We start from the raw sequence: 14,028 nt of genomic DNA, 5'->3' as shown, positions 1-14,028 counted from the left end.
CTTCAGGAGCTAAATTATAAATACAGTGGCATTTGCAAGCATGTGTGGAGTACCACCTTCAATTTTAACCTGAAGATTGCCACTTGTCCAGTTTTAATTTTAATTTGTTTAATTTGTTTGAATTAATTGTGGGAAGTATCTTAATTTATTGATCGCTTGTTTTTATGCATTGTCTGACTTGTATGATGTTAGCTGCTCTGAGCCCTGCTTTGGCTGGGGAGGGCGGGTTATAAATAATAATAATTATTATTATTTAGTATTATATCCCGGATTCATGAACTTTGTGGAACGGCAGCAAAACCTTCAGGTATCTGGCATCCCTCTTAAAGACCAAGGATGGCTGATGCCAGGAGGAAGAATGAGAGTACCGTATGTTTGGCACAGTTCACACAAACTCACTGCACTTTCCCTCTCAACCATGGTTTTCCCTATGCTTCCAGCTTAATAAAGAACTTGTCTTGTGTTATGCACTTCATCGCTTGGACATGCTCTTGCTTTGACTGAATGGTTTCTTTTTATGGCAGCTGAAATGAAATCCACTTATGGGAAGTCTTTGGTCCAAGCATGGCTTAAGATGCTTAGTTCCACATCACCAACATTTGGTTGGTGGGGTGCCAGAGAAGCCAATACAGTGACATCTGGATGCTTTGGACAATAATTTCCATCAGCCTTGGCCAGCATAGACAATTGTCATGGATGATGGGAGTTGTAGTCCGGAGGTGACCACATTGGCAACCCCCCTGGTGTGGTGAAGCTCACAACTAATGGACACCTGGTCAGCGCTTGAAATTCCTGTAAAAGCAGCAGGTTTTTTGCCTTTAGCTACCTTTCTATATTTAGTGGCTGCGATGTGCAGTATTGAGCATTTTTCATGCCAGTCCAGTGCAAATCCCAGAAGAGAGATGATAAAGTTCAATAGTTGTGAGTAGGATGGGCGGAAAACATCCGGGGAACAATATATAAGCTGTTTGGAGTGCTTGAGAGAAAGAGTGGCGGAAAAAATAAAAGCAGTAAATAAAATAATGTGGCCCTCAGGATGAAAAACAACAATGTTCCAACAACATCTGCAGGGCTACAGGTCCACCCTGCAAAACACAGCAAATGGCTGCACGTTGTCCAGAGAATTACTAAGGTGTGAATCGGCAGTCTCATTGCTGGGATAAATCACAGAGGCATTTTCATCTAGTCAGAAGAGTGAGGAAATGACTATCCTAGAAAATTCCACTCTCAGGATTTTCAAAGGAGTAGTGGAGTCTGATTTTGTGGATCATTAAGTCTTGGTTTCATCTCTTTGCCCTGTATTTAAGGAATTAAATCCCAATAAAATATCGTACATGGGCGGCAGCACCCATGGAACACCTCTAAGACAGGAACTGTAAAGCCAGGTGCCTCTTGAGAAATCTAGTATTGCGTTACCATTTACATCCCTTAAAGGGATGTAATGATATCAGCTGGAATCTGCTCTCAACACTCTGCTTGTGAGGTTCGGCTGGTACAAATCAGTTTGTATACAGCTGCATCAGTGAAATTTCGCCCCCATTAAAAAGAAAACCTGTGTCCCATTTTAGAAAATAACTTTTTGAAGGACATTGCATGCCTCCAGACTGCCATTATTTTGAGGGAGGGAATGAATTACATCCTGGAAATTTAGGTTTGTGCAATGAAGATGGATTAAAGTGCTCTTTTCCTCCAGTGCCACAAACCCATGTCAATTTAAAAAACAAGCCTATGCAGACATGTAGAAGTTTGATCTGGTGTGGGTTTTTAAAGCTTATTGTTGTTTTCAATTATTTTTGAAATGTATTTAATGCTTGTTTTCAGCTGTCTTTTATTGCTAATTTTTGAAGAACAATTTCTTTTTATTTATTTAACCATGAACAAATACTTCAATAACATCCAGGAAGAAAGAAATGAAGACAAAAATAATACGACTTAATGGAAATTAAAATTAAACATGCACAAGAAATACTGAATTTGGGTCATTTTCTTTCACAATTCCGGGGGGGGGGGGGAATAATGGTTCTTATAGGTGCTGAATGGTACATACAACAACAACAACGTTTTATTTTTAAATATCTGGATATTGCACTTGAGATCCTGTGATATTTTCACTTAAACTGAAAAGTTATTAAGAATTTGAAATAGGGCTTATTTCATAGGAAGCAATTGAATAAATTTTGTTGAATAAATAGATCTGGAGGAGCCCATAGATTTCCTTCTGTCCCTTCCACTTCATCCTATGCAAGAAGCTCAGTATGGGAAAAGATGCTCTTTTCTCTCCTGCTGTCCAAACGTTTGGGGGCAAGATGAAAATAGGCCAGGCCCTGAAGCATCTTCTTCTCCACCCAAACATCCTATTGATAGTGGGTGGAAGCCCCCTTCCTTCCTCAGAATCCCAGACATCCAGAGGAGGTCTCTCATCCATGCTTTCCTTCAACCGAGGCAATAAATTGGGGTCAGGCAGCTAAATGTTAGAGGATTGAAATATTTGCATAAGAGATTATGGATTTCGAGTTTCTGGAGACACATCCTTAGAAATCCAACGCTGTCTTTTGCATGTATTTCGGTCTTTGCTTCCTGCCGCCAGTTGTCAGGCTTCTGGCACAGCAACGTCATGGACCATTGCCATGCAGCTATCCCTGGTGTCCCTGCAGTCTACATTTTGCATATTGCCTTGGATGGCTTTCAAACCAAGTTCACAGTCCCTCTGCTCTTGTTATGGCTTGGAGGGATTTATTGCTCTTCAGCGGATAACCAACCCCACCTTCTCTCTGGTGCAGATTGATGGCAATTGCTACCTTCAAGGTTGAATTTCACTTCCAGACACAGTGGCTCCAAGTTTGCGAGTGACGCGGCGTTGGTTGGGCCCTGCTAAGTTCAGTCTGGTTTCCTGTTGGTCCTGGATGGGTGCACCCATATGGAACCACTTCTCAGTGCAAATCCTATCATTTCTACAGAACCTGTGTTTATAAGGAAGGCAGGCTGCAGACTTTTGTGTGTGAGTGTGAATGTGGAAATGTAGGATGGGCATCTGTTTACATGTTGAACGCTGGCCCTGAGTAGGATGTGGGAGTTTTTAATGGCACAAATTACACTTGCAACTGAGCAAATTTCTCTCTCCAGAAAAGTTGTTCTATTTATGTATTTCATACATAAGCTCTAGAAGGGATACTTCCTACCATAAATGGACCACAATTATAATGTAGCTCAGGAGTACTCAAGCTTTGTCCCAATAAGTCTCCCTAAGGCAAGAAAGTAGTGAATTAAGGAAGCATCCTTAAGGCAAAGGCAGCCCCCACAAGCCAAGTCAGACCATTGAAGTTTTCTACTCACTATTGTCTAGTGCTGAGCCCAAAACTTCTCCAGCGTTCCCCCCCAAAAAAGCATTCTTCACCAATTAATGAAAAAAGAAAATGCACTTGAAAATTATCAAAGGGGAGAGAAAAGTTTGATGAAATTATCATGGGTAGCAGGGTGCAGGTTTTGGGTGCACCGACCTTGAATTTGGGAAGCCAAGGGTTAGGGTGGGGTACATGGTTTTTGTTGTGCAAACCTTACTTTTGAAGTAGATGGTTGGTGTTCCTGAGTGCCCTTTTTTCATTCTGTAAATCGTGCCACTAGTTGTCAGCTCACTGTAGTCTTCCTGGGTGCCCATGAAAGATGTTGTGAGACAGCTCCTCCTCGCATGAGGCTTTTTCAGGTCAATAAATACAGCCAAGGAGGCTACAGAGTGCTGGAAAAATATTTCCTGGAAAGAACATGTAAATCACCCCAGGCCACCTCACAATAAAGTAAGCTCAAAACCCCACTCTGACCAAAGTTCTAAATAAATGCTCAAGTTGACCTGAGAGTGGAAGGGAAGGTCGAGGGAATGGCTGGTTATATATTGGGTAGCTCATTGAGCTCTCCAAAATACAACACTATTTGCAAGTAAGGATGGACAAATCTGAAAATTTGGGTTTCTTTCGGATTGCCATTTCTGCAGTCTTAGGCTGTGTGTACATTACCATTTATTCTGGCTCCACTGGGCTCCCACTGCTGGTGCTTGAGGCCAAGTTCACATGGCATTAGCCACAATCCATCTGCAGCTCGTCGCTTCTTGAGAAATATTCCTGCTTGACGAGCTTTTCCTCAAGCACCAGCTTTAATCTAATATAAAAACGGAAATTGCGGCTAAGCAGAGGTGTGCACATTTGAGGCAGTCACTGGCCTTGCACAGAGGACAGCTTGACTGAATAGGAGTTTGACATGGGGGAACCAATCAGGTAATGTGCACCAGGTGAAGACATCGCTACCTGCTCGCTGTTGTGTATAGCCATGTAAGAAAGTGACCTGAAACGCAGCAGCGGGAAATGACCTCGCTGCATTTCTAGCTGCTAATGTCCACAGAGCCTACATTCAAGATGCCCTATTTCCTCAAAAGTTTGTGAATGTGGAGATAAAAAGTCTTCATGAAAATCCCTGTTCATTTTTGTGTGCTTTTCTCCGGATAAATGCATGACTCATAGACAATTTCCCTGAGTGCTTGTACAGTATTTTTGCAAGTCATTCCTCCCAAACACAATGCATTTCTGCAGAGTACTTTCACAAATATTTGCACTGTTGCATGCCCATCTCACTGATATACACACACATACACACATTTTTTTTAATTGGATAACTGCATCAGAAAATTCGGGGAGGAAAATTCGCATTTCAAAAGAGAGCTGTGTTTCATTTCACGCAGAGGTTTGAACAGCGCAAATTTCATAGGTTTCCATTAAAATGCGGAGTGAACAAAAATCTCCTCCCACCAATCTGTATCGGAGAGCGAGAAATCCTGTTCTCACAGTGCCTGGGCTTCTCTGGTTTCCCTGGTTCAACCAGTGATATTGTGAGAGTCTCCCCCCCCCGCCTGTGCTTGTTTGAGTTCAGCTTTTAATTTCAAGCATACATGAATGCTGACCTCAGCTGCAACCCATGTGATCTCCTCAGCATCTGCTCATGTGTAGCCACCAGGGAACTGTCTGGCAAAGCTACATGCGTTTTTCCATGTCTGTCAGCGAAAGCAGAAATCCATATATAAAATGTAGGACTCTGGAGCATTTGGGGGGATTTGTGACACTCTGCAGAGGCTCTTTGGTCTCCCAAAGCAATGAATGGATTATAGTGAGTCAATCACGCTGGAATAGATTTCCCCCTTGTCAGATTTCCATAGCAGGCTGCGTTGCTTTGCCTAGTTCTTGGGAGATGGAGAAAAGTGGAGGAGAATAACAGGGTGAGATTTATTCAATGAGTTGCTTTTGACAACAATAGTTCCTCTTGCAAACCATTTCTTCCCTCACTCTTCTTTAGCCGCCATTCAGAATAAGAAAACTTCTTCAAGCAAATTACAATATTTATAACAATTTAAAGCACTTAGAATAAAACTGGCACTTACCTGTTTCTCCTTTTATTTATTTTTGTAATGAGAGAAATTTTTAAAAGTTGATTTAAGGACTATCATATTAGATATAATAATGACTCCCAGTGTTCAGTGCTTAGTTTTCAGGCATGTAGACTCTTCATCAGAATAATAAGTTAGTTTATTTAAGCCTATGTCACGTTCTGTGTTTCATTCTTTTTTTACTCCTTATTTATCCCCCATTGTATTTATTTATTTTTAAATCTGTAATCACATGAATAAGTGGCTCTCCCCTTATCATTGCAAATGTTCAGGTGTTGAGTACCACAGTTTATGTTGGGGTGCGGACAGTTGTGTCACTCTGCCTAATAGCAGGACTGGCCAGCAGCTCTCTCTGTAATGGGTGGGGAACCTGCGGCTCTCCAGATGTTGTTGGACTACAACTTCCATCATCCCTGACCCTAACAGCCAATAACATATTGAAGGCCACAAATATCTCCTCCCCTCTTTGGTACTGGAGTTTCTGGTTCTGGAGTACGACGACTAGAAACGTTGGTTGCTCCCAATGTTGGAGCCATAGTGAAGGTTGAGAGGAAAGCTGAGGTTTGTCACACTCACCAGAGAGTGGTGGAACATAAGGACACAAGAAGAACCTGCTGGATCAGACCAATGACCATCTAGCCAAGACTCCTGTTGTCACAGTGGCAAGCCTGTGGGAAGCTGGCATGCAGGACCTGAGCACTGACTAGAGCACTTTCCCCTCTTTTGGCTTCCAGCAACTGGTCCTCAGAAGCAGTACTACCTACATAGCCATCATGGCCAGTAGGCAATGATAGCCTTCTCCTCCATATAATATATATAATATAATATTTTATTTATATCCTGCCCTCCCCAGCCGAAGCCGGGCTCAGAGCAGCTAACAACAGTAAAACGATAAAATATTCTAAAATCATTTCATTATAAAATTAATTCCAATCAAATTAATGGCAACCATTGGGCTAGAGTTCTATGAATATTACCAAAGGAGGGGGTCAGACTGTGCCTTGGCCAAAGGCCTGGTGGAACAGCTCTGTCTTGCAGGCCCTGTGGAAAGATGTCAAGTCCTGCAGGGCCCTAGTCTTTTGTGACAGAGCGTTCCACCAGATCGGGGCCACAGCCAAAAAAGCCCTGGCTCTGGTTGAGGCCAGCCTAACCTCCCTGTGGCCCGGGACCTCCAAGATGTTTTTGTTTGAGGACCGTAAGTTCCTCCATGGGACATACCAGGAGAGGCGGTCCCGTAGGTACGAGGGTCCTAGGCCGTATAGGGCTTTAAAGGTTAAAACCAGCACCTTAAACCTGATCCTGTACTCCGCTGGTATAGCACCGGGTGAATGTGATCCCACGGTGAGGACCCCGTAAGGAGTTTCGCTGCAGCATTCTGCACCCACTAGAGTTTTTGGGTCAGTCTTAAGGGCAGCCCCACGTAGAGTGAGTTACAATAATCAAGCCTGGAGGTGACCGTCGCGTGGATCGCAGTGGCTAGGTAAGGGTGAGAGACCTGTCCCATCCTATTTTAAAGTCAGTAGTACCGTAATTGTGGTGAGTCAAACTGAGAACCACTGGCAAAGAAAGGCAATCACCACTGAAAGTGGAGAAAGAACTAAGCATAGACATGTTACATTCATCAAATGAGGTAGCTTTCCAATGATTTGTTCAAGATTCCAGATGCATTCATAGAAATTTAACAGGCACAAAGGGGAAATAAGCAACTTATCCTGAATCCAAGTACCACCCCCTCAGACTAATCTTGTCTTTCCTCGATTCCATTCTTTCCTTGCGCCACATGAAGATTTACAGCACGAATCCATTTAGCTCTTGGAATTCCTCCTACCAAATCAATGCGCCACATGGGCTCCACTTGTTTATGTCATGCTGTGGCTTGTTGAACACAAACACCAATAAATTATACCCTGAACTTGAAAATGCTACATATGCACAAACTGGCTGAATTATGTGAGTGTTCAACAGTCTCAGTGGAGTTTAATAAGATATGACTCAGGCAAATGTCTGGAATTTCCTGATTGGCAGACTGTTAACTGGTCAACCCAAACACTCCCTGAATTCTTACATTTCTCACTGAGCCTCCTTCAACTGATGGTGAATTTCCATAAATGTTGAGGTGCTTTATAGTGCACCCTGAAGACTGAAGGCCCAGGGCTGAGCAGATAAGAAAACCTACAGCATTTCAGCTGGAAGTTACAGGACTTGCACTGATTGGAAATGAAGCAGTGTGTCCACCCTGAGGTTTTTGCAGAGGCAAATGTTATTGAAAATGGGAATGCACACAATACCATTATGAGCACAAATAATCAAGAGTGCAAAATAAAATAGATATTTGGAAGGGTCCAATGTATATGTTTTAAAGGCCTATGAGATAACTTGTAAAATTCAATAGCAGCAGCAATAATAATAATAGTAGTAGTAAATAATAATAATAATAATAATAATAATAATAATAATAATAATAATAAAAATAATAGGTAAGGTCATCTTGCATTTTTACATTTATATTTCATAGTTTTCTGTATACTGCTCAAATGACATGCTGTTAGAAGGTGGTACAAAAATACTATTAATAAATTAAAATAAGCAACAAATAATTGAGCGAATACTTCGTAATCGTTCCTTCTCCACATTTATCCTGCTTAAAAATAACATTGCACCGTGAACATGTCTTCCCCAGCTGTTTGCCTCAGGCAGTGGACTTGCTCTCTGCTTCCACTTGGGGCTCTGAGAATGATGGGAGATGTTTTTGTTTTAACCTCTTGCCTTCTAAGGTGGAGATATGTTACCTGGTGTCAAGGAGCTTTGTACCTTTCAGCCGAGATCAGGTCAACCAGCTTGGCCCCTGACCTGACAGCTCTCTCTTTCTGTCTCTCTCTGTGTAGGCAACAACCATAATAAAGCATGTAGCATAACTATTTATCAGCTATACAGCGTCTCTCTGTAGTAGAACATTTTACAATCTTTTTGTTTTGCTGTCACAAAAGAGCACCACGGGGGATTCTTATTTCCGAGATGGGGGAAACTGGGGGCATAACTAGACGCAACAATAAGAAACTGAATGCATGCCCTAGAGCAGTGTTTCTCAACCTTTTCCTGACTGTGGCCCCCTTCTGACCCTATTCCTTTCCTGTGGCCCCCCATGGGCGTAGCCAAGGAGGGGCAGGGGGGCAGCTGCCCGCCCAAATAATTAAAAATCAATACAAATCAATACAAATCTGAGATTCTGCCTCCCCCAACAGAAGCCTGCACCGATACAAAATTCCTGGCTACACCCATGTCCCCCATCTACTGGTAGAAAGGTAGCTCTTTAAATGTTTTATTTGTAAATAGAATGTGGTTTGTTTATAATTTTTATAATTTATACAAAATACAATTGCATAAAATGATAGGAGCATAACGAAATATTCTTGAAGCAGAAAAACATAGAATCTTGGAGCTGGAAAGGACCTCAAGGGTCATCTTTCTAGTGCAATCCCACTGCAGTGTAGGAATCTCAGCTAAAGCATCCCTGACAGATGGCCATCCAAACTCTGCTTAGAAACCTCCAAGGAAAGAGAGTCCAGAACTTCCCAAGGGAGATCCATCTTCCATGTATTATAAAAAGCAAACAACACTTATTTGACCACAGTTATTTGGCACAGAGGGGAAAACCTACAGATACGGTCCAAAGGGAGTTATGTATATATGGGAGAATTTTAAAAAGCAAGTGGTCCTTTTTGACCTGGGGCAAAAAGATCTTGTCATCCAGAGGAGCCCTGGCTGCCTAGATAATACACTATAGCCCCACACACCCTTACCTGGGAGCAAGGCCCACTGAACTCAGTACGGCTTTCTTCTGAGTAAGAACTTAGTTTTTATTCATTCATTTATTTATTTTCTGTCTTCTGAGTAGACACTTAGTTACATGCTAGATGCAAGTCTGCAGCACCAGACGACCCCGCTTGGCTAAGTTCTGGGGTGGATTTCACCCCACAACTTACAGAGCTGGGCAGATGCTGTCGACAGGCCCTGGGCCCCTTGGCAACACCCGAAGGCCCTGATCCACTAGGCGCAGGGGTGTGACATGGTTGTCATTTCTGTATCCTTCTGCTGTGCTGAAGAAGAATTCCATGAAACAGTGGGTATATCCGGAATCACTGTTCACTACGTCTGTTTGCGGACCACTTCGGCAGCGTTGGATGTCATAAAACAAAGCTCTACGGCTTGTTTTCACCATATAAGAATCTGACCCATTGCTTCTTTCAGAGACATGCATAATCTACAAAGACTTGCAGAGACTTATAAGACTTATGTTTATTTGATTTTGCAGAGAGTGCATATTTCATATATTTCATACTGTTCAATGTTCTGTATAGATTATATAAAGAGTTTATATTGAGATCGCATTGTTGTACTTGGTCATCGTGTTGCCTTGGATATTACTGATGGTTGTGGAGAGGCCAAGGCTAGCTGGACACACTGGGTGGAGCCTTGGATTGGCTCAGCTGGTTCACCTGCACAACCTCAACCTTACCCACAGGCTGCCAACTTGATGTCATTAAAAAGGATTATCCCAATTCATGGAGGATAAAGCTATCAGTGCCCACTAGCCACGATGGATGGATGGATGTTATCTCCATTTGTGGAGACCTGTGGGCCTCCCATAGACATCTGGTTGGCCATTGTGAGAACAGGAACCTGAGGACTGCCAAGGAAATTTGACATGCCCAGGGACTAGGAAATGTTTGCTGCTCAATAATCAGGAAAACTGTCAAGCATATTGTAGCCTGTAGCACAGCATCTCCAGGTATGGCTGAGAGAGACGCCAGTCTGAAATCCTCCACAGAAGGAGCTTTCTATGTTCCTACTTTTTAGTTTGACACACCACGGCTTGAACAGAGCTACCCTAAAATATATTTATTATTTCCATTTACATCCATTCTAAATATAGCACACAAGGTGGCTAACACCAGTGTTAATAACACTATGGTAATAGTGTATTCTATGCACATGTTTTTGGAAGTAAGTCCTCAAAAGGTATTATTTTGGGGGAAATTGCTCTGTGAAAATGTGTGTATTAGGCAAAATTGTGTACAGAGGATCTTTTTTTAAAGAAAAAAAAATCAGGAAGTAATGTGGAAATGTGGATAACTGAAGATTGGAAAAACGAGAAACTGAAATTGATAGATTAGCCCACTCCTACTTAAAACCTTGAACTTCCAGGGCTGTGCAGCCTAGAAAACCTACCAGAAAAGTTGCAGCTCACTAGCTGATGAGGGCAGGACCAAAAGTGCAGCTCCACCTGTGCTCCCTTTCTTTCAGCCACGGACTGAACCATTCTGGACTATGGTTCTGGACCATTGCAGAGTAGCAATCCTACAACCAGGAAACAAAACATGCACCAAGCAAAAACAGTGGGCAAGGTTGTAACACTCCAAAGTCTTCTTGCTGTGTTACTTCAGTCATTACAGGAAGTGCCGCAAGGGAGATGCACAGGTGAGTCGTACATCTGGCTAGCGGTGTTTCCTGTAACACCCAAAAGCCACTTCCAGTCTACTCTACGTCATGATCTTGAGTTCTGACTTGCATTTTGCAGGGCTGGAGACTTAGGCCTTTGAATTCAGCTATGTTACCTTTTTAAATTTTTTTTGGAAGTTGTTTGGAGAAATGCCCAGAGCTCCAGGATAGAAGCTTTCTGATAAATTTAATAAAGGTTTACGCTTGGATGGCTGAAGTTCTTGCCTTACACTTGATAATATATGATCTCAGTTATCAAGGCTTGCAGGTAACAAGGCAAACATACACATTTTTCCTTGACAGGGTTTTATTACTTTTCAAGGTTCAACTTGTTTGTTTAAAATATTTCAAAAAAAGCAATAGGCTGGGATGAGCGCATAGAGATTCAAGACCTGAAAAGCTTTGCATGGACCTATCATTAAAATCCAGCGTAGGAAAGCCAAAAACAGGGAAGAGTCATGGCTCAGCCATAGAGCATCTGCTTCGCATGCAGAAGGTTCCCTGGCTCAATCCCCAACATCTTCAAGTAAGGGTGGGAGTAGGTCCTGCCCAAGACATTTTGACACCTGAGGTGAATGACAAAATGGTGTCCCCCTCCCCGCCTAGGAAGAAGGGAGGCTTGAAGATCTACAGCAGGAACAAGGACGGGAATAAAGATCTACATCAGCCTCTGCTGCCCCTGTGGATTCTGCCACCTGAGACGGCCAACTCACCTTGCCTCATGGGTGGGCCGGCCCCGGCTGGGAGGAGACTCTTCCTGGAGACCCACTGTCTATTATTATTATTATTATTATTATTATTATTATTATTATTATTATTATATTTTTTAATACCCTGCCCCTCTGGCTGGGTTTCCCCAGCCACTCTGGGCAGCTTACAGAAAATATAAAACATCAAACATTAAAAACTTTCCGATACAGGGCTGCCTTCAGGTGTCTTCTAAAAGTTATGTAGTTCTTAATGTTCATGACATCTGAAGGGAGAGTGTTCTACAGGGTGGGCACCACTACAGGTTCCCTGTAACTTCGCTTTTTGCAGTGAGGGGACTGCCAGAAGACCCTTGGAGGAGGATCTCAGTGTCTGGGCTGGAGGATGGGGGTGGAGATGCTCCTTCAGGTATACTGGGCCTCAATGTAGACAATACTGTGCTAGCTGGACCAACAGCCTGACTCAGTATAAGGCCGTTTCCTATGTTCTGCAGTCAGTGTTGACCAAATGACAGCAATACCAGCTTCTCAGTTCACTGTCCTGAGCCTGGCATGATGGATTATTAGGCTAGGAATCCTACCTGCTAAGCATCCTACCCCAATGCTCTAATTTGAGTAAAGGTTGAACCAGTGAGAAATAGTGGGGTGGTATTGAGAACCTTGGGGTAAGCAAAACGAGGCATTAGGTCGAGAACTTAAGGGTGATTCATGAGTCTGTTGGGCCACAGCTTCAGATTTAATCATGCTTACAGACCTAGCATGCCATTGCAAATTCTCAAAAGTGGATTGAGGGCTGGCATGCAAAGACTTCAGAATATATTGCCTAGGGTTGCATTGGGACAGCTGAGTGCAGAAATGGCTTGGCTCGGGATAATCATCCAACAGAATTACTTTCTCCAACTTGGTGTCCTCCAACTTGAACAACTACTCCCTATCATTTCTGACCATTGGCCAGGCTGTCTGAAGCTGGTGGGGAGGGTAGTCCAAAACATATGGAGGGCACCAAGTTGGGGAAGGCTGTGAGAGAACCTGGCACACTCTGGGCAGAGCAGTAGCTCTCTGTATAGATGGCCCAAGCCATCTCTCCCTCCTAGATTTGGAGGAATTTCAGACAGGCACTACCACACTTTGTGTTTGGCTTGCTAATTGCCAGGCAATTTGACCCTTTGTTTCAATTGCTCTTCCTAATTTGGAAAAAAAAATGCCTTCGTTATTAGACACAATTAATGAAAATGCACTGAGTGGGGGACTGGATGGGGGCGGGTGGAGGTGGAAGAAAGCCTCAGGTATGTGTTTGTTTGGCGCAGGCTGAGTCTGAGATTACTTGTGCTTGCCTGGGGCTGAGTTAGCTGTCAAGAAAAGCCCTGGAGCACCTGCGGTTTGCAGGCTTTACAGCCAATCACAATCAATAAAAGTGACAAGGCCAAGCTGGGGGAGGTGAATGAAGATATGTGGATACTGTGACCAGCAGAGAACAAAACAGCCCTTGGCCCAGTGCACTGTTGAGTAATCATCCCAAGTTACTTGGGTTAAAATACACCACCGCACCACACAACACACACGCCTTTCAGATATACATAACACATCTATAGGAAACCCTGATCAAAGGGGTGCAAGAGCTTTGTGTAAACTTGTGGTCTGCTTCTTTGTGGCCCATGTGATTGTTTTGGCATCTGTAGCCCTTGGGAATTCCTGTGTCTCCGCAGTGGGACAAAGAAAAAATGCTGGCAAAAAACTTTAGATGATTTAAAAAGAAAATAATAGAAGGTTCAGCACTTGCTGGAGAGACTGATATTCTCTGATAACAAGGATGGTAGCTCACTATGACTTAGAATTGTAGATTTGTAGAGCTGAAAGGGACCACTAGGCTGATTTAGTCGAACCCCCTGCAGTGCAGGAATATTTTGCCCAATGTGGGACTTGAATGAATGACCCTGAAATTCAGAATCTCATGCTCAACCAACTGAGCTTGTTTGCAAGGCATTTTGAGGATAAAATCACTTGCATCCACCGGGACCTTGACTCCACCATTACAGCAGATGAATCTCAAGAGGTGCCCAGAGTCTAGTCTGGATGAGTTTTCGTTAGCAAGGCTCAAGGATGTGGACAAGGTGCTTGGATCGGTCAGGGCAACCACTTGCACTCTGCCCTCTTGCCCTTCTCGGCTGATAAAGACTAGCAGGGAGGGGACAGCTGGTTGGCCCAGAGAGGTGTTCAGTGCTTCCTTGTAAGAAGGGATGCCTGAAGGAGGCAGTATTAAAACCACTCCTCAAGAAACCTTCCCTGGATTTGGAAAATCCAAGTAATTACCAGCCAGTTGCCAATTTCCCCTTCTTGGGCAAGATTCTGGAGTAGGGTTGCCATATGTCCAGGTTTTCCTGGACATGTCCTCTTTTT

The sequence above is a fragment of the Podarcis raffonei genome, chromosome 12, assembly GCF_027172205.1.
Source record: "Podarcis raffonei isolate rPodRaf1 chromosome 12, rPodRaf1.pri, whole genome shotgun sequence".
Classification (NCBI taxonomy): domain Eukaryota; kingdom Metazoa; phylum Chordata; class Lepidosauria; order Squamata; family Lacertidae; genus Podarcis; species Podarcis raffonei.
Note: the sequence above shows the minus strand (reverse complement) of the source record.